Below are 22,418 nucleotides of genomic sequence, written 5' to 3'. Positions count from 1 at the left end.
AGACATGTCATTTAAATCCCATATTAAACAGGTTTCCAGAGTTTCCTTTTTTCACCTCCGGAATAACGCCAAAATTAGAAACATTCTGTCCAGGGGTGATGCTGAAAAACTACTCCATGCATTTGTTACTTCAAGGCTGGACTATTGTAATTCTTTACTATCAGGAAGTCCACAAAATGCAGTTAAAAGTCTTCAGCTGATTCAAAATGCTGCGGCAAGAGTTCTGATGAAAATCAACAAGAGGGATCATATTTCTCCAATTTTAGCTTCCCTTCATTGGCTTCCTGTTAAATCAAGAATAGAATTTGTTGGCGGACTTCCTGTTTGCGGTAAGGCGTATTGCGTCACTTCCTGTTGTTGCTGTGTGAACGACGGAGCTTTGCTCCAGGCTCTCTCGCTTTTTATCTTTAAACCTCTTTGCTGTAACATCTGTTTCCAAACATAAGCACTTTTAAAACATTGTCTGTGGCTGCTCATCACGTTTGGGAACTCCTCGTGTTTCACACGGTTTGTTCTTTGGCGTGATAATAGGGCGTTAGCCTAGCTTTAGCCTAGCGTTAGCCTAGCGCTAGCCAAGCCTTAGCCTCATAATGGCTTCTCCGGCTCAGACTAAGTCTCCTATCTGCTGCTCTCTGTGTCAGATGTTCAGTTATTCCTCTGCCTCCTTTAGTGATGATGGTACATGTAATAAATGTAGTGTTTTTGTAGCTTTGGAGGCGAGGGTGTCAGAATTGGAGACCCGGCTCCGTGCTGTTGAAAAACCAGCTGATAGCCGCTCTTTTGCTAGCGCGGAGCCGCATAGAGTAACTTCACGTAGCGAACCTAAAGCAGTAGCACCCAGCCAGCCTGGTAACCAGGCTGGCTGGGTGACAGTTCGTAGGAAGCATAGCTCTAGATTACAGACCCCAGATCACCACCAACCCATCTGCGTTTCTAATAAATTTTCCCCTCTGAGCGACAATCTCGCCGAGGAGCCGACCTTAATTATTGGCAGCTCCATAATAAGAAATGTGGCACTAAAGAAACCAGGGACCATAGTTAAATGCCTACCAGGGGCCAGAACAGGCGACATAGAATCCTACCTAAAACTACTGGCTAAGGATAAGCGTAAATACCGCAAAATTGTTATTCACGCTGGCGGTAATGACACCCGGTCACGCCGATCAGAGGTCACCAAAGTTGGTGTTGCTTCGGTTTGTGAGTTTGCTAAAACTATGTCGGACTCTGTAATTTTCTCTGGTCCCCTGCCTGATCTGACCAGTGATGACATGTTTAGCCGCATGTCATCATTCAACCGCTGGTTGTCTAGGTGGTGTCCAGAAAACGACGTGGGCTACATTGATAACTGGAGAACTTTCTGGGGAAAACCTGGTCTGATCCGGAGAGACGGCATCCATCCTACTTTGGATGGTGCAGCTCTTCTTTCTAGGAATCTGGCCGGATTTATTAGTTCTCCTAAATGCTGACAACCCAGGGTCCAGACCAGGAAGCAGAGCCGTAGTTTAACACACCTCTCTGCAGCTTCTGTACTGTTACCCACCCATTATCCTATTGAGACGGTGTCTTTCCCACGGCCAAAACTTAACAGATCAAAAACTGATCTAAAAGGAACAAATCATAAAAACCTAATAAAAATCAATATGGTTCACCTTGAACCTAAAAATAAAATAATAAAATGTGGTCTATTAAATATAAGGTCTCTCCCTCCAAAGACTTTGTTAGTTAATGAATTGATTTCTGATAATCAGATTGATTTGTTTTGTCTCACAGAAACCTGGCTACAAGAGGACTACGTTAGTATAAATGAGTCAACCCCCTCCAGTTATTCAAATTTCCACATTCCCAGATCTGTGGGAAGAGGAGGAGGAGTGGCAACTATCTTTCAGTCTGATTTATTAATTAGTCCCAGGCCAACTAATAATTACAGTTCTTTTGAACATTTAACCCTCAGTTTCCCTCATCCAAACTGCAAAGCAATAAAACCTCTTCTGTTTGTTGTTTTGTATCGTCCACCAGGCCCTTACACTCAGTTTTTGGATGAGTTGTCAGATTTCTTATCTGATTTGGTGTTAAATACTGATAAGGTTATTATAGTGGGTGATTTTAACATCCATGTTGACACTGAATGTGATAACCTTAGTGTAGCCTTTAAAACTATCCTAGATTCAATTGGTTTTGCTCAAAATGTGCATGAACCGACGCACTCTCGGCTCCATACTTTAGACCTTGTTCTGACATATGGCATTGATTGTGAAGAATTAACAGTATTCTCTCACAACCCTGTCCTGTCTGATCATTTTTTAATAACATTTGAGTTTAATCTAACTGAATTCTCCACCCCCAAAAGAGGGTTCCATTATAGTAGATTTTTATCGGATAATGCTGTATCAAAACTTAAAGAGTCTGTCCCCTTCTTAATATCCTCAGTATTGCAGAAATGCCCTGTAGATGGCAGCATTGCTGTTTCTTCCCATTCACAAATCGATACCTTTGCTAACAATGTGACTTCCTCATTGCGTTCTGCATTAGACAATGTAGCTCCCTTGAAAAAGAAGGTGATTATTCACAGGAAGCTGGCTCCTTGGTTTAATTCAGAGCTGCGTTCCTTGAAGCACAATGTTAGGAAATTGGAGAGAAAATGGCGCTCTACACACCAAGAGGAATCCTACTTAATCTGGAGGGACAGACTATTGTTGTATAACAAGACCCTCCGCAGAGTTAGAGTAGCATATTTTTCATCATTAATTGAAGAGAATAAAAATAATCCTAGATTTCTCTTTAGTACAGTTGCCAAACTTACCCAGAGCCACAGCTCTGTTGATCCATCCATTCCCTTAGCTCTTAGTAGTAATGATTTTATGGGATTCTTCATAAATAAAATTGATGCCATTAAAAATAAAATAATTGGCATCCTCCCAAACATGATTACCTCGTCCTCAGTAAGTGAGGCAGCATTGGAGGAATCTTTAGAATCTGCGCAGTGTTTGAACTGTTTAGAAGCAGTAGAGCTTTCTGAGCTATCTAAAATTTTAGCTTTATCTAAACCTTCTACCTGTATGTTAGACCCAATCCCAACCAAGTTGTTTAAGGAGATATTCCCTTTGATCAGTGGCACTATTTTAGACATGATTAATCTATCCTTAGTAAATGGATATGTACCACAGGTTTTGAAAGTAGCTGTTATTAAACCTTTACTTAAGAAACCTTCTCTTGATCAAGATGAGTTAGTAAATTACAGACCTATATCTAATCTTCTTTTCTTATCTAAAATTCTTGAGAAAGTAGTTGCTAATCAACTTTGTGAACATTTACAAAGTAATGACCTACTTGAGGAGTTTCAGTCAGGCTTCAGAGCTCATCATAGCACTGAAACAGCTCTGGTGAAGGTCACTAATGATATTCTCATGGCCTCAGATAATGGACTTGTGTCTATACTTGTCCTGTTAGATCTCAGTGCTGCGTTTGATACAGTTGATCACAATATTCTCCTACAAAGACTTGAACATACTGTAGGGATTAAGGGGAAAGCATTAGGCTGGTTTAAATCTTATCTGTCAGACAGATTCCAATTTGTTCATGTTAATAATAAATCTTCCTCAAACTCTAGGGTCACCTGTGGAGTACCACTGGGTTCAGTCCTTGGACCAATTCTCTTTACTATATATATGCTTCCGATTGGCAAAATTATCAGACAGCATGGGATTAATTTCCACTGTTATGCTGATGATACTCAGCTATATTTATCCATAAATCCTGATGAATCCAATCAATTACTTCGACTGCAGTCATGTCTTGATGACATCAAAAGCTGGATGACTTTAAATTTCCTGCATCTAAATTCTGACAAGACCGAAGTTTTAATCTTTGGGCCAGAGTCCTCAAAAAATAAACTTCTTAACCAATCACTTAATCTGGGTGGCATTAACCTGGCCTCTGGTAATAAAGTAAAAAATCTTGGTGTTATTTTTGACCAAGACATGTCATTTAAATCCCATATTAAACAGGTTTCCAGAGTTTCCTTTTTTCACCTCCGGAATATCGCCAAAATTAGAAACATTCTGTCCAGGAGTGATGCTGAAAAACTGGTCCATGCATTTGTTACTTCAAGGCTGGACTATTGTAATTCTTTACTATCAGGAAGTCCACAAAATGCAGTTCAAAGCCTTCAGCTGATCCAAAATGCTGCAGCAAGAGTTCTGATGAAAATCAACAAGAGGGATCATATTTCTCCAATTTTAGCTTCCCTTCATTGGCTTCCTGTTAAATCAAGAATAGAATTTAAAATTCTTCTTCTAACGTATAAAGCCCTTAATAATCAAGCTCCATCATATATCAGAGCTCTGATTACCCCGTATGTTCCTAACAGAGCACTTCGCTCTCAGACTGCAGGTCTGCTGGTGGTTCCTAGAGTCTCTAAAAGTAGAATGGGAGGCAGATCCTTTAGCTATCAGGCTCCTCTCCTGTGGAACCAACTCCCAGTTTTGGTCCGTGAGGCAGACACCCTGTCTACTTTTAAGACTAGGCTTAAAACTTTTCTTTTTGACAAAAATTATAACTAGTGACTCATGTTACTCTCAGCTACCTTTATAGTTTTACTGCTATAGGCTTAGGTTACTGGAGTATATCAGGATCTAATTTTCTCACTATATTGAGTTCTACTGTTCTTCAATTATGCATTATGTGTTGTCATTTCTGCTTTAACTTTCTGTTCTCTCTCTTTTCTCTTCATAGTAGGTACACCTGGTCTGGCGTTCTGTTAACTTTGACATCATCCAGAGAAGACGACTCACCTGCTACTACCATCTAATGTAGAACAGATTACTAGATCAATGTGTGCTTCTGTGCTTTTTTGTTTCTCTTGTTGTGTCTCTGTTCTGTCTTCTGTAACCCCAGTCGGTCGAGGCAGATGACCGTTCATACTGAGCCCGGTTCTGCCGGAGGTTTTTTTTCCCGTTAATGGGTGGTTTTTCTTCCCACTGTCGCTTCATGCTTGCTCAGTATGAGGGATTGCAGCAAAGCCATGTACAATGCAGATGACTCTTCCTGTGGCTCTACGGTTCCCCAGGAGTGAATGCTGCTTGTCGGGACTTTGATGCAATCAACTGGTTTCCTTATATAGGACATTTTTGACCAATCTGTATAATCTGACCCAATCTGTATAATATGATTGAACTTGACTTTGTAAAGTGCCTTGAGATGACATGTTTCATGATTTGGCGCTATATAAATAAAATTGAATTGAATTGAATTGAATTTAAAATTCTCCTTCTAACGTATAAAGCCCTTAATAATCAAGCTCCATCATATATCAGAGCTCTGATTACCCCGTATGTTCCTAACAGAGCACTTCGCTCTCAGACTGCAGGTCTGCTGGTGGTTCCTAGAGTCTCTAAAAGGCAGATGACCGTTCATACTGAGCCCGGTTCTGCTGAAGGTTTTTCCTTCCCGACAATGGGGATTTTTTCTTTCCGCTGTCGCTTCATGCTTGCTCAGTATGAGATATTGTTGCAAAGTGATGGACAATGCAGATGACTCTCCCTGTGGCTCTACGCTTCTCCAGGAGTGAATGCTGCTTATCGGGACTTTGAAGCAATCAACTGGTTCCCTTATATAGGAAATCTTTGACCAATCTGTATAATCTGACCCAATCTGTATAATATGATTGAATTTGACTTTGTAAAGTGCCTTGGGATGACATGTTTCATGAATTGGCGCTATATAAATAAAATTTAATTGAACTAAATTGCTCCATATGAACGTCTGCTAATTGTCTTATGAGTAAATCATGATCACTTAGCGGCCATTATTTATTTCTTTTGAGACTAACTCCTTTTTGAGTTTGAAATTCTTACTTCTCATGAGTTGTCCTGATGAACCCGAACACATCCACACACACAGAGCTCTTTCTTGAGCTTGTGGAGTATGGATGAGGAGAACCAGAGTCTTTACCGAGCTGGAGCAGGTGAATAATGAGTGCAGGAGCTGGAGGATTGGAGAGGACTAGAGAGCGCTGTAGAGCTGCAGGTGCTGCACTGTAGGAACCAAGAAGCCTCCAGAGCAGGTGGGAGAGCGTCGGGGTGGGGGCAGAGCTGGCAGCATGGCACAGTCCTGACCACAGTCCCCCGTGAGACGGAGCTTTAACTCCCACACCCGGGAGAGCTTTAAACACGTCCCGAGGGAGGCAGGGGACATTCAGTCTGAAAGGGCCATGTTCCGCTCCTCTGTAACATTAAGTGGACATCGGGGGCAGTTCCCCTAGATTGGCAGACTGGGGTGGTGGTCCCCTTATTTAAAAAGGGGGACCGGAGGATGTGTTCCAACTACAGAGGAATCACACTCTTAAGCCTCCCTGGTAAGGTCTATTCAGGGGTTCTGGAAAAGAGGGTCCGTCCGATAGTCGAATCTCAGATTCAGGAGGAGCAGGCTTTCGTCCTGGCCGTGAAACACTGGACCAGCTCTATACCCTCAGCTGGATCCTGGAGGGGGCATGGGAGTTTGCCCAACCAGTCTACATGTGCTTTGTGGATCTGGAGAAGGCATTCGACCGTGTCCCCCGGGGGATCCTGTGGGGGGTACTCCGGGAGTATGGAGTACCGGACCCTTTAATAAGGGCTGTCAGGTCTCTGTACGACCGGTGTCAGAGTCTGGTCCGCATTGCCGGCAGTAAGTCGGATTTGTTTCCGGTTAGAGTTGGACTCCGCCAAGGTTGCCCTTTGTCACCGATTCCGTTCATAACTTTTATGGACAGATTTTTTAGGTGCAGCCAAGGTGTTGAGGGGATCCGTTTTGGTTGCCTTAGGATTGCGTCTCTGCTATTCGCGGATGACATGGTCCTATTGGCTTCATCAGGACGTGATCTACAGCTCTCACTAGAGCGTTTCGCCCCCTATGGTCACGAACTTTGGGCCATGACCGAAAGAACAAGATCCCGGATACAAGCGGCTGAAATTAGTTTTCTCCGTAGTGTGTCTGGGCTCTCCCTTAGAGATAGGGTGAGGAGCTCAGTCATCCGGGGAGGACTCAGAGTAAAGCCGCTGCTCCTCCAAGTCCAGAGGAGCCAGTTGAGGTGGCTCGGGCATCTGGTCAGGATGCCTCCTGGACGCCTCCCTGGTGAGGTGTTCCGGGCACGTCCTACCGGGAGGAGACCCAGGGGAAGACCCAGGACACGCTGGAGGGAGTATGTCTCCCGGCTGGCCTGGGAACACCTTGGGATTCCTCCTGAGGAGCTGGCCCAAGTGGCTGGAGAGAGGGACGTCTGGGCCTCCCTACTGAAGCTGCTACCCCCGCGACCCGACCCCGGATAAGTGGAAGAGAATGGATGGATGGATGGATGGATGGATACCGATTTGAGGTGGTGAGGTGGGTGGATTTATCCACACTGCACATGATGAATAAACTGTGGAAAAAATGCATAAATAAAGATTGTAAAGGTCTCCTTTAGAGGTAAGAGGAGAAATGACAAGTCTGAGCTAAAGCCCCTGATGTTACAACTTCCTTAATAAAGAAGTTGAATAAAAACATAAAACAAATTAATAATTGTGTTTAGCACACATCTTCAGTTACTTCAGCTAGTATACACTGAACAGGCACAAAATCTAAGTGTATTGATGGAGTCAGAACAGAACCTTAAAACGCATGGCAATTACAAAGCCGGCCCTCTTATTTCTAGGATTAAAGGACCGATGTCTCAGCAGGATTTTGAAAATCTAATCCATCCGTTTATCTTTAGTTAATCTGATGGGTTGTACCAAAAGGGGTGTGCACTTTCTCCCACAGTCAGAGCTTCTATAAAAGGGAAGCTGGCTGTTTTGTTGTTAAGTGCCAGTTTCCTGTTTGGTGGTCAGGTGGTTATTGGGCCCATGAAGCCCAATGTTGATGCAATTGTGGAAGGACTTGCGATAAACTATGTTTTTCGAGGTACGGATCGATTAGTGAAGGGTAGATAAGGCCTCGAGAAGCATTGCGGCAAATTCCCCAAATTGTTTTAATCTATATCTAAAAACCATAACAAAAAGAAAAATGTGTTGGTTAAAGAGGTGGAGACAACGAGACTGGGGGCTCTACGCTTGCTGCACTGTGAAATGGAGACAAGTTGGGAATTTCTTCCTCTCGGCGAATCCCTCACCTGGCTTTCTAATTGGCTTACGTCACATTCAACAGGCTGCTTGCTCGTTAATCTCCAGAGGACACCATACACCATAGGATATCGGGGCAAGACAATCCAACATGTGAAATATCCCCGATCTCAGGATTCAGTGAATCTTGGTTGACTGCAGATCTAAGTTAGAGAACCAAAGTTCATCTTAAAGAATATGGAATGAGATCAAATAAGCTTAGCTAATTTAGAACAACCTTTGGTCTGTGTTCAACCCATCCACAATACAAATCTGAGTTAGACAAAACATTATTCGAGGAAATAACCTTTTCAAAGAATGCTTTGCTAAATAAAAATCAATAACCTTTAGTACACTTGGCTGGTCTCTCAAGTATAAAACTCTTCTCTCCTCTAGGGTCCACAGCCACAGTCTACATAGCAGTGTTGGCACCCCCTGCTGTGATGGGCAGTCCCCTGGAGGCCTGTAAAAGTGTTACATTTCAGTGGCTTTAAACTTACACTCTGATGTTATCCTCCTCTGCTGACTGCACAAGAGTTTTTTGCATACATATCAAGTGGAGTTGTACAGCAAGAGCAATAAAACTGCACTTGTGAAAGTAAATCAGTTGGGTTCCTTTTGGCATTACCAAAGGAATTATGAATGCTTCCCAGCCAGACGGGGCACATAAAAACATCCTTACAGTGGCTCCATGTATGCCAATAGACTTTAAAATACTTCTGTCAGTCAATAAATTGCTCAAAGGCTTATCACCAAAATAAATCACATAATTGTTAGGGTGTCAACCATCCAGACCACTCAAATGGCTCAAATTTACTCTGCATACGTAAAACCACAACCAAACATGGAGAAGCAGCATTTAGTTCTCATTCTCAACTTATCTGGAACAAACTCCCAGAAGACTGTTGATGTGTTCAAACCCTGAGTTCCTTTTAAATCAAGGTTAAAACCGTATTTGTTTAAATTTGCCGTTCAATGTTACAGTTAGAATTAAACTGCTGTTGTAAACTGAGGCCTCATTAGATTAAGTTTATTGTCCAATTTATCTTGACATGTCACTATTATTCTTTTGAAATATACTTTCCTCTTATGTCTTACATTTATTTAAAGCACTTTAAGTTGCACTTTAAGTTGTCAGCATTCACTCCTCCAAGCCAATGAAGGGTGTCAGGATTCTTTGTTTTGAATTCTCAGGATTCTTTGATTCCACTAACTCTGCTCCACAGGTGGCTGCAGTTGACGGGTGGGTGTGGCCCGCACCTGCGGCTCATCTGGGCTGCTCAGCTCTGGTTTAAAAGGCGTGCTCACTCAGCTGGAAGATGCCAGAGTGTTACCCTCATTGTGGTATGCCTAGGCCTAGATCCTGTCTCCTGACCTTAGTCCCTGTGAGTTTTTGAAACCCCTGTTTTTGGCTCTGACTTTGTTTCCTATCTCCTGTCCCCTCCAGGTCATTGTGTGTTCTGGATTTACTCACCCGTGTGGCTCCCTGCTCTGAAGACCAGTCTCCTGAATCCCTGCCCGCTCAGATTCTGCTCTGGCGATCTCCCCCTCTCCCCCTGGGCACAAGGTTCACCTTCCTGGATTCCCTGGTACTTCTGGACTCACCCTGGTTCTTCCAGCTGCTCCTTTCCGCCTCTGCTGCGGTGGGCTGCTCAAGCTCTCCGCCAGGATCCAACTGCCAGCCCTCCCGTCACTCAGCCACTCACAATCAGTAAGCTAACGACCACAGAACTCACTCACATTGTGGGCTAGACTTTGTTGAGCCTTTAATAAACTTCTTAAAATTGTCCTTGCGTCCGAATCTGTCTTCATGTGGGCCAAACACCTTAAAACCATGACAAAGGGAAGCTAAAATTGTAATGATCTCGGCACTGATGCTGGTGTAATCAGTTATGTTGTGCGCCTGCTCAGCTCCACCCCACCTGCAATCAGCTTTCATCGGTTCCACCTGTTTCCACCACCATATAACCAGCTTCTGAACCAGCCATCAATGCCAGAGTGTCTCCAGCCATCCCTGTGTGATTAATCTAGTAATCTCATTCTGTCTGCCTGCCTGTAATCTGACCTGTTCTGTTTTTGATACCGAACCTGCCTATTCCCTGTCGGATTCTTCCTGCCTACCTGGACTGCCTGCTTATGTGCCCGACCCGCTCTGTCCATTAGTACTGAGCTTGTCGATCCCCAGTCATTCTCTGAACCCAGCCTGTTTTGGACCCGGACTGGACCTCAACCTTGTTTCTGGAAATTCCCTTTGGATTGTTCTTTAGATCTCTGCCTGCCCGGTTCTGACATTGGATTGTCCTCAGACTAACAATCTTGGAAAGCCCCTCTGGTCCTGTTAACCTGCCTATCAGTCCGTCTACCTGTCTGTGGAGATCTTAAGCTAAGAGAGTTTGTCCCAGTCCACCCGCTTTACCCGACTCTCAGCGGTCTCAGGCTCGGTCTCAATAAAGGGGTTCCTGTTCCAAACGCAGACGATAAGTTCCGCGAGTAGCCAAGCTTCTTAAATAAAACAGCTTTAAGTGTCACTGATTTGCCTTTCTTGTGTTCTGAGTCCTATGTCTGATCATTACAAAAATTGGAGAACTCTTGCTGCAGCATTTTGGATCAGCTGAAGGCTTCAAACTGCATTTTGTGGATTTCCTAATAGTAAAGAATTACAATAGTCCAATAATACTGCCCTGAGAGGCTGCGACTGTGTACAGCTCCCGACAACTTGTGGCATTTTCTACAAAATATGCTGCCAAACATGCTACAAACTATTCATCGACCTGGTGGATGTGTACTTGACCCCCAGCGCCTGCTGGAGTTACAGTCATCTAGTGTTTTTGGACTCGTAACTAGTCCCAGAGCCTCAAGACGCAGCGGACTCACCGAGCAGCACACGCTGGAGGAGAAGCAAGCGAAGGCAGTGTGACCGGCGGTGGAAGCTTGGCTGTCGCAGAGGACTTACAGCTAAAGGCTAACCCCCACAGAACGTTATTGCTTCCATCCATCCTGCTCTCAAACATCAGCTCACTGGATAACAAAATCCTCACTGGATAACAAACTACAACTACAACTATACTATGTACAATAAACTCAAACAAAACCTAATAAAAAACATATTTTCTAAAAAAGAAACAAACCATATTAGAGCATAAGCTTTTTGAATAATGTGCACTCTGACATATAGTCCCATTATTGTAATGTTAGTTTACATCAACAAACTTGCCCATCCATCCAGCCATTGTCTTCCGCTTATCCAGGCTCGGGTCGCGGGGGTAGCAGCTTCAGTAGGGAAGCCCAGACAACCCTCTCCCCAGCCACTTGGGCCAGCTCCTCTAGGTGAATCCCAAGGCGTTCCCAGCTGAGAAACATCATCCCTCCAGCGTGTCCTGGGTCTTCCCCGGGCACATCCACCAGGATCTCCTCCTGGTGGGATGTGCCCGGAACACCCCAATATGGAGTCGTCCAGGAGGCATCCTTACCAAATGCACAAGCCACCTCCACTGGCTCCTCTCGACGTGGAGGAGCAGCTGCTCTATGCTGACTTCTCCCCGGATGACTGAGCTCCTCACCCTATCTCTAAGGGAGAGCCCAGACACACTACGGAGAAAACTATAGAGCGTAGGAATGTAGATCAACCGGTACCATAGATGAGGGTAGGAACGTAGATCGACCGGTAAATCGAGAGCTTCGCCTTTTGGCTCAGCTCTCTCTTCACCACAACAGATCGGTACAGCGCCCGCTTCACAGCAGACGCTGCACCAATCCGCCTGTCGATCTCCCGCTCCATCTTCCCCTCATTCGTGAACAAGACCCCAAGATACTTGAACTCCTCGACTAGGGGCAGCACATCCTCCCCAACCCGGAGAAGCACTCTACCCTTTTCTGGCTGAAGACCATGGTCTCGGATTTGGAGGCACTGATTCTCATCCCGGCTTCTTCGCACTCGGCTGCGAACCACTCCAGTGAGAGCTGTAGATCAAGCCCTGATGAAGCCAATAGGACCACGTCATCCACAAATAGCAGAGACGCAATCCTAAGGCCACCAAAACGGATCCCCTCAACACCTTGGCTGCGCCTAGAAATTCTGTCCATAAAAGTTATGAACAGAATCGATGACAAAGGGCAACTTTGGCGGAGTCCAACTCTCACCGGAAACGAGTCCGACTTACTGCCGGCAATGCGGACCAGACTCTGACACCGGTCGTACAGAGACCTGGCAGCCCTTATTAAAGGGTCCGGTATTCCATACTCCCGGAGTACCCCCCACAAGATCCCTCGGGGGACACGGTCAAATGCCTTCTCCAGATCCACAAAGCACATGTAGACTGGTTGGGGAAACTCCCATGCCCCCTCCAGAATCCTGCTGAGGGTATAGAGCTGGTCCGGTGTTCCACGGCCAGGACGAAAACCACACTGCTCTTCCTGAATCCGAAATTCGACTATCCGACGGACCCTCCTTTCCAGAACCCCTGAATAGACCTTACCAGGGAGGCTTAAGAGTATGATTCCTCTGTAGTTGGAACACACCCTCCGGTCCCCCTTTTTAAATAGGGGGACCACCACTCCAGTCTGCCAATTCAGGGGAACTGCCCCCGATGACTACGCTATGCTGCAGAGCCGCGTTAACCAACACAGCCCCACAACATCCAGAGCATTAAGGTACTCAGGGTGAATCTCATCCACCCCCGGGGCCTTGCCACCGAGGAGCTTTTTAACAACTTCGGCAACCTCAGCACCAGAGATGGGAGAACCCAACCCAGAGTCCTCAGGCTCTGCTTCCGCAATGGAAGACGTGTTGGTGGGATTAAGGAGGTCTTCGAAGTATTCCGCCCACCGAAACACGACGTCCTGAGTCGAGGTCAGCAGCACACCACCCCCACTGTAAACAGTGTTGGTACTGCACTGCTTCCCCCTCCTGAAACGCCGGAAAGTGGACCAGAATCGCTTTGAAGCCGTATGGAAGTCTTTCTCCATGGCCTCTCCGAACTCTTCCCACGCCCGAGTTTTTGCCTCGGCGACCAGCCGAGCCGCCTGCCGCTTCGACTGCTGGTACACATCAGCTGCTTCCGGAGTCCCACAGGCCAAAAAAGCCCAGTAGGACTCCTTCTTCAGCTTGACAGCTTCACTTTCGAGGTTTCGAGGGTTGCCGCCGCGACATGCACCGACAACCTTGCGGCCACAGCTCCGACTAGCCGCCTCAACAATAGAGGCGCGGAACATGGTCCATTCAGACTCCATGTCCCCCGCCTCCCCTTCTGCTTCCCTGCAGAAGCTGGCTAGCTGGCTCATCGCAATTGGCAATCATTAAATGTAGTCAAACAATACATGAGAGATTTCAGTCTTTGCAATGCATGGTGATCTCTTCATCCTAACAGTAAGGAATATACTTTTTTTTCAAATGTCCATCATTCCTACTCTCGTTTGGACTATTTCCTAATTAGCAGCTCGCTGCTGTCCGGCGTTTCAGAGGCTGTTATTCATCCTATTGCTGTCAGTGATCATGCTCCTGTTACTTTAACCCTAATAAATAAAAAAATAACCCCATGAAACAAGAGTTGGAGACTTAATACATCACTGCTTAAAGATGAAGAATTTATTACATTTTTCAAAGAAGAATGGGCTTCATACTTGGAGTGCAATGATCTACCAGCCTCTATACTATGGGAAGCAGGGAAAGCAGGGATGAGAGGTAAAATAATTTCATTCTCATCTCATAAAAAAGATAGAAAAAAAAGATTCAGGAATTAGAGGAAAAAATAAGTTACTGGAAACCTCCCAAGAGGAGGAAAAATTGGGTAAAATCCGTAAAGTAAAATTAGAATTATACGAATATATTGAAAAACACAACAAATATTTAATACAAAGACTTCGAATAGAAAATTTTAAACAGGGCAATAAGTCGGGAAGCTTCTTAGCTAATCAGCTAAAAATAAACAAAGAAAAAACAATTATACTTGCAGTCACAGACTCAACTGGTAACACATTACATGCATCAGATCGATCTCTTTGGGCTCCTTTGATCGGCTCCATCACTTAGTGGAATGGGGGGCTGTGGGATGCGTTCTGCGCAGTGTTGTATAGTAACTAAGTACAAATACTTCTCTACTGTACTTATATATTATACACACATATATATATATATATATATATATATATATATATATATATATATATATATATATATATATATATATATAGTATATTTTAGAGTACTTTATACTTTTCTTGAGTATAACATTTTTTGATTACTTTTACTTCACTAAATTTCCGAACTTAATTGCATACTTTTACTCCAATACATTTTCAATGTTTGGTTTAGTTACTCGTTACAAAAAAAGCCAGGCGTGGGCGGGCATTGGGGGGCCGTGCCCACCCGCTGAGCCAACAGTGCCCGCCCTGGACTGGATGCAAATTTTTTTTTTTTCCTCGGAGTGGCCGTCGTTCTATCTTTGATTTGTCAATCATACAATTCAACCAATCAAATCAACGACTGAAGGCAACATGCTAGCCAATCACAGCTGGAGAGGGGCGGGTCGCAGGGTCAGACGATCAGCCTTCAGAGAGACACCGGGTCTCGGCTGTGGTCACCGTCGGTGTCGGTAGAGCGGGATGGATATTCGGTCTGATTACCAAATAATTACAAGAAATTACAACGAAGCAAGCAAAAGCAAGCAAAAGCGAGCTGGAAGCAGCGTTATTAATTTCTGTTTGAAACATCAGCAATGAAGTCAACACTGGAGTAAACATCTACACTAGCAGGGTTGGCTAGACAGCTAGGAGCACAAGGAGCAGAAGCAAGCAGGAAAACTGCTGAACTGAAGAAACTTGGGTTCCTTGCAGGCAGAAGGGAACTCTGCTTTGTTCTGATCCTTGTTCTCCTAATTGCTGTAATTACAGAACTTCTGCTAGTATGAATTTTTATTTCAGTGTTCAGCCTGACACCAGTGCTCAAGTTTATCAGCATGTCTGCTTATTCTTGACTTTTGAGTCATAAAACAGCTCTACGGGTTGCCGTATCTCACTGATGGTTTCCAGGCCAAACCAGCATAAAACCTGCCCAACTTAAAAGAAAATCTCAAACTCTCTCATGTTAAAAGCACAGAACTATTAAACACATAAGAACATGCTGTTAGCACACTACTGTGCTGAAGGAATCAAAAAAAAACTTTGCGCTTAGGAGTCTGCACAAAATGTAAAATCAGTCAACCAAATAACACACAAGATCACTTTAACAATCATGATATATTAACTGGGAAAAAAGAAAACTTTTATCAATAGCTTCCCAACATGAGTTGTAAATCTACCTTAATATAAGCTTAATATCTCTTACAGAATATAGCTCAATCAAACATTTCTCTTTCACAGCCATGTAATATTTCTAAGTTGATCAGTAGAACTCAACCCCTCTTGGGCGTTTACGTTGACCAAACACTTGATTAACCATTATTCTTTTCTTGTTTTATTATAATAATCAATATTATTCATTAGAACTATTATTCATTGATGATGTCAGATTCCACAGATTCGACTTATTTAAAAAATAAAATGATCAGAAAAATGAACTCCCCCACCTAAACATAAAATGGTTTGACCATTAGGACAACGGCTGGCTTACCTGACTCCGCCAGATAGATTTGCTCCGCATATCCATCTGGAAACCTTCCGTTGAAGTAATTTTGGGAAGGGGCGAAAATACTGGTTAGCTGATTGGCCTATGTTGGTGATAGACGGGCCAAATAAACCAATCAGATTCGTCGTCGCTCGTAACAGAGCGATGACGAAAACACAACCACAAGCCAAGCTACTCCTGCTGCTGCAGGTAAAGGCTCGTTAGCTCAGCAAAGAAATACTCTGTAATGCCGATAAAACTTGCTCGATAGCCGCGCTAACGCTAGTTTCGTCGGCTGAAGCCGCCATGTTCTTTAGACTGAACTGTCGCGCTTCCCGTTTCGTCACACCTCAACCCGCCTCAAAGCCAACGCTGATTGGACGTTCGTTTGGTGAACGGCTCCAAATTTTCTTTAACGGAGAGTAGCCAGACTGATCTGCGAGTGAAACCTTGAAAACTCGCGAGATCAGGATGGTCTCACGAGGCTAACGGCTGGCTGCAACTTTGAAAGTTTGTTCCACTGCAAACTAAGAATCACAGGTGCACAGAAAAGAAAGGAGAAAAAGAGAAGATGACACCAAAGACTTGAGGGATTTTATGAGTAAATTTTTTTTTTAAACTGAGGATGAATCAGGAACAGGTCTAGGGACGGAATTGCAGAGCAATGATGCCCATCCAGAGCCAGGTAAGAAGCAATGCATTTATCAATGTGATTTTAAAGTATAGCATCCGCAAGCTAGTGTAAGGGGGAAAACACCTTTTCCTTTACAGAAATACTTGAGCTTAGCGCCAAAAGAGCAGAAAGCAGAGAGATAGCAGAGGTCCAGGTACAATCTGAAAGACAGAGCGGAGCAGGAGAGCCAGCTGAGGCGGGGAGCTGGAAAAAATTGTTAGGGACTGGCTAATATAAAGCAGGTCAAAAAAGGCCATATTTTGGCTGCAGTGCTTGCTGTTCTCTTATGAAGAAAATATCAACTAGTGCACTAAATTCAGTAGATGGGTTGAAAATATCCAGTATAAAATACAGAGATTTCCAGGGCATGAAGTATACAGTTAATTTGACTTTTGGTGTGTGTGTGTGTGTGGTGGTGGTGGTGGTGGGGGGGGGGTTAACTAAGCCTGGTTTATCACTTACCCATGTTCTTAGTATACACCCCCTTTGCCTGCACTTTTCTCCCCATCCCCGGACTCCTCCCACTGCCTGCTCCATCACGCTGCCACACATGTAGGACCTTGGGGAGGGGGGCGTTACTGGAGGTTGCCACTTCCTGATGACGTCCCTCACCCCAATTTTATCATGCATTTTAGACACTTTCATTCCAAACATTTTCACAACGCACATTCATGTAGGCCAAGGTATGGGGGGTGGGGGTCAAGACATCTGGGGGGGGGGGATGGGGCTTATGTTGTGTGAGCCTTGTCTCAAATGGCTCCCTTCACCCCCTCTCGCATTTAGACATTGAGGGTTCTGGGCAGTTGCTTGGAGGGGGTGCGCCGGCACCAGCTACCTTCCGGAGGGGGGGTGGACTGTGCCGGGCACTCCAGTTTTAAACACACTTGAGAACAACATGCAACAACACAACATCTGAGCTGGCGTAGGAAGGCTCGGGGTCTTTTCCACACCCCCATTCTCCGATTGTGGCACGGAGTCTGGGGCCTGGAGGAGGAGCGGGCCACCGGGTCCGGGGTCTTGGCGGGGGGTTGCTGTGGGGCCCAAGCGGCTTGCCGGGGCTGGGGCTGACTCCTCTGCTCTCCCCAAAAAGGGGTGGGGGGAGGGCTGGCTAGATTGTTGGGATTGTTGGATGTGAGTGTTATGTGGTAATGTGTGTACAGTGTCCTCCCTTTTTTTGTGTCTGTGTGTGGTGAGTGGTGCCCTAGGGTGGGATGGTGTGAATGAGATTTATTTATTTATTTATTTATTTTGCCAGGTTCGGGTCCGGTCCCTCCCTCTCCCAAGAACATCTCAAGTCTCCGCTAGGTGCGGAGCCCATCCCCCCCACGTCCTGCCCCCCTCCGCTGGCTGGCGCCTTGGCCCGCTGGCGCATTGGCAGCCCTCGGGTTTGAGGTGGGTTCCCGGGTGGGTGCCGGCCCATTCCTGGTGGCTGCTTTGCGGGGCCTGGCCCCCCGGGGCTTGGCCGGGGCCCCTGCCACAGCGGCGGGGCGCCCCTGGGACCTCGGGGCCCATGGCCAGGACCACTTCAGCATAGCTGGCTGCCAGCAGAGCCCACGGGCTCGCCCCCGCGGCTCCTGGGGGCTTCGGCATTTTGGTGGCTGGGGGATTTCCTCTGGGGCATCTCTCCTCTTTCCTGGGGGGGGGGGGGATTTCCTGTTTTGGCCCCTCTTGGGGGCCCCTTGTGGGAGTCCGGGCCTTTGGTTCTTCACAACCACCATTGAGCAATTTCCTTCTGGATAAATTTCACATACACATATGCACTCTCACAAACACCCACAGATGCTGGGTTCCAGGTTATAAGTCTTCACTTATACACAGAAAGCCCGTAATTTCTTTATATATTTTATTTATTTTTTCACTTTCTTTTCTCAGGTATCACTTTACACATGTCAGCTAAAATAATAATACATATGATTTAGCAATGTTATCAAGGTGTTACTCGATTGTATCTGTTACACTATACCTGTTGGTTGTGCTGTTCATTTTACATCTCTCTTTCCAGGTGATGAAGCAGACGTGAGACGTTTTATCATTCTTTCCCTTTTATCTCTTCTCTTTCTTTTTTTCCTCTTCTTGTTATTCTTTTACTCTCCTACTTTCCCATTGTAGTGTCCACATAATTTGAAATTCTCCCCACAGGAATCGCAATAAAACTGTTTACATGCATAAATCAAGCAGAGCACTATGGCGAAAGCTGATTGCTCCACTTGTGAAAGTAAAATCTGTCGAGCACTATTTGGCATTAAGATATCAATTCTTATTGCCACATTGCTAGACAGGACACTGGGGGGAAAAAAGAAAGAAAAAGCTGTGTTTCAACAATTAAACACCTTCTTAACGACTAGCAGCTTTGACATTTTCCAGTCTGGCTTCCTTGCTCACCACAGTACAGAGACCGCCCTGATCAAGGTGTTTAATGACATCCAAATAAATACAGACTGTGGAAGAACCAACGTGATGGTTCTGTTGGACCTCAGTGCAGCATTCGACACTGTTGATCACTCCATTCTGTTAGAACGCCTGGAGAACTGGGTCGGCCTTTCTGGTACAGCTCTCCACTGGTTTAGATCCTACTTAAAGGACAGGGACTTTTTTGTATCAGTAGGTAAGTTTACATCAAAGACGACAAAAAATCACATGTGGGGTTCCCCAAGGGTCCATCCTGGGTCCCTTCCCCTTCAATATCTACATGCTCCCTCTAGCTCAGATCATAAGAAACAACAACATCAGCTACCATCACTATGCAGACGACACACAGCTTTACATCACCATGTCACCAGGTGACTATGAACCAGTTTAGGCACTGAGTAAATGCCTAGAAGAAATCAATACCTGGATGTGCCAACATTTTCTTCAGTTGAATAAAAACAAAACTGAAGTAATAATATTTGGACCAATTGTCAAGTTCTTTTTTAATCTGTGCAGCTTCCCCACTTGAAAAAGGGATGGATAAATTCATGCAGACTTTTATCAACAGGGTTTTTACTCAAAGGACCACGCAGTTTTCCTTCTTTTATCCTCCATTTATTTGGTGAATGTCAGGACATGTGCAAATTGGTCCAGAAGCAGGTAAAAACCTTTAAACAATCCCAAAAAGAAGAAAAATAAACAAACAATTACTAATCCATAAATTAATTTACTTAAATTAATTTCACTTAAACTACAAAGGAAATGGTAATCTATATAAACAATACAGAGCAAACCACTGTGAATCAAACCCACAAAGTAATCAAAGTTAAATGAACAAGTAACTAAACTTAAGTTCTTTAACTTTAAAATACATTTCAAATAAATATTTACATCTACACAATTACATTTATTTAAAGATACAAATATCTACTTTTCAATATTAGTCATAAATATTCATTTTATAAATATAAATAGCTTCCAGTTGCAATTCTTTCTCAAATGATGCTAAGTTAATTAATAGGTAAACTTAACATCCAAATCCAGTATTCAACAACACAACAATCAGTTCAATTATAAAATCAATCAATCAATGCCAAACTTCTCTACCACAATCCACCTCTTCAGTTCAGGTGTTGCTGTCAATGGGTGTTAATGAGCTGGCAAATCTGGAGGCCCTGTTGGAGGTACATGGGTAACCTTGCAGTCTGATTTAATAGACATTACAGCTTGTCTTACCGGCTGCCTCTCTGCTCGTCTTACAGATTTGTCCTCCTCTGCACAAAGTGTCCAGGATCTCTGATCCCCCAAACTTCCGTCCTCTTTGTCTGGCTTGCTTTCTTCTCCGCTCTCTCTTCCTTCTTCTTCTTCTTCTTTTCCTTTTATTGGCGGATTGCAAACAACTTATAGGTGCATACCGCCACCTACTGTACATGAGTGTGTAGCTCTATGGTTCCACCTACTATATTCTATTTTTTAATTTTGTGTTATGTAAAAATAAAAACAATGCTTTATTAATTTCCATATTTTCTTCCCTATCTCCATCTGTCCCTAAAATTCCTTTAATACTCCAATCTCTCCCTGTTTCCATAATTACTTTCCTCATCCTCTCTCTTTCCATTGCATATTTAATACAATTCATCAAAACATGATCCACATTTTCTTTTTCTGCACAACCCTCACATATGTCATTATTTCTCTTCCCTATTATATACAAAAACTCATTCAAGTATGTGTGTCCAGTTCTTAGTCTAGTAAAAATTATCTCTTCCCTTCTGCTTCTTTTTCCATAATTTTTACATATTACAGATTTTTGAACCCTATATAATCTTCTTCCTTTCTCATCTTCATCCCATATTTTTTGCCATATTTCTGTTTCTTTCTTTTTAATTATTGATTTACCTTCCCCTTTCCCAAATGAAATCTGATCTTTATTCTGCTTTCCTAAAGCCTTTTTTGCTAGTTTATCTGCTGTTTCATTTCCTTTCACCCCTTCATGTGCCGGTACCCAACAGAACTGAACCTCTATTCCATACCTATATAACCTATATAAACTCTGATAAATTTCTATTACCAGGTCTTTCCTACTATTTCCTCCTGAATGAATGCTTTCTATTGCAGCTTTTGAATCTGTACAAATTACCACCCTATCCGGTCTAACCTCCTCCACCCACTGTAAACTAAAAATAATTGCAACCATTTCTGCTGTGTATATAGATAAAAGGTCTGTTAATCTTTCACATATACAAATATTAAACTCTGGGATAAATATCCCTATACCCACATTTCCCTTTGAATTTTTTGACCCGTCTGTGTATATTTTTAAAAAAACTATAAAACGATTGTCTGATATATATGCTAGATTTAACCCCAACTTCATTATGTTTCCATTGTCTTTTCATTTCATGTATTTTTAAATCAACTTTTGTTTCTGGAAACAACCATGGTGGTACAGCACTAATTGGATTATTTTGTGAGAATGTCTTATCCTCCAGCTCGTACATTTTTGCCCATTCATTCACATTCTATCCAAATCCCTTTCTTGTGAATTTAGAATATTCCCAACAATTCTTTATTATGCTTTTTGCTGGATTTCCTTCACTACTGCTTTTAACTCTGATCCAATATGACAGTGATATTCTGACCCGTCTTATTTCTAACGGAGTTTCTCCAGCCTCTACTAAAAGAGCGCTAATAGGAGTAGTCTTAGTTGCTCCAGTAGCTATTCTTAATGCCCTATATTGTAATTTATCTGCAATTTGTAATGATGTTTTTGCTGCTGCTTCATATACTATACAACCATAATCTATTGCTGATCTCATAAGAGCTCTATATATATTCAATAATGACTGCTTATCAGCCCCCCAATCATTCCCAGCCACTGCTTTCATGAGATTTATTACTTTCTTACATTTTGTTTCTAGCTGCTTAATATGCGTTTTCCATGTATATGAACTATCTAGCCATAATCCTAAATATTTGAATTCATCTACTCTTTTTATAGGTTGATCATATAACTTTATCTCTCCTATATCAATATTCCTTTTATTAGTAAAAATCATATAACAGGATTTAGTTACCGACAATTTAAATCCCCATTCGTATGACCATTTTTCTATTTTATTAACAGCTCTTTTAATATTTTTAGCTAAATGTGGGACATTCCTTCCCCTCATCCATATAGCTCCATCATCTGCATAAAGTGCTGATTTAATGATTTAAATCTAGATTTAAGAATATATCATTAATCATAATATTAAAAAGTAAAGGACTAATTACACTTCCTTGAGGAGTGCCGTTTTCTACTTTAAAATCTCTTGAGTATTCATCCCCAACTTTAACTCTAATTTTCCTTTCTGTAAAGAAACTTGCTATCCAGTTATACATTCTTCCCCCTATTCCCATATTTTCCAACTTTATCAATAAACCTTCCCTCCACATTGAGTCATACGCTTTTTCAATGTCGAAGAATACTGCTATTATCAATTCTTTCATTTTTAATCCTTTTTCTATATCATTACTAATTCTCACTAATGCATCCATAGTAGACTTTCCTGTTCTGAATCCACATTGATAACTACTTATTATCTGCCTCTGCTCTAACATATACCCCAATCTTTTTACT

General features: G+C 43.3%; 1 protein-coding gene across 1 annotated transcript in view; it reads right to left on the bottom strand.

The window, feature by feature from the left end:
• The window catches only part of LOC118567289, a 40,777-nt gene extending 20,616 nt beyond the window's left edge, over positions 1 to 20,161 (bottom strand). The window contains exon 1 of the mRNA XM_036124551.1: positions 20,033 to 20,161. The gene's annotated coding sequence lies outside the window, so the exon portion shown is untranslated. The remainder of the gene's footprint in view (positions 1 to 20,032) is intronic.
• Positions 20,162 to 22,418: the final 2,257 nt, after the last annotated feature.

This window comes from Fundulus heteroclitus, chromosome 1, assembly GCF_011125445.2.
Source record: "Fundulus heteroclitus isolate FHET01 chromosome 1, MU-UCD_Fhet_4.1, whole genome shotgun sequence".
NCBI classification, from domain to species: Eukaryota; Metazoa; Chordata; class Actinopteri; order Cyprinodontiformes; family Fundulidae; genus Fundulus; species Fundulus heteroclitus.
This window is presented reverse-complemented; position numbering and strand designations above follow the sequence as displayed.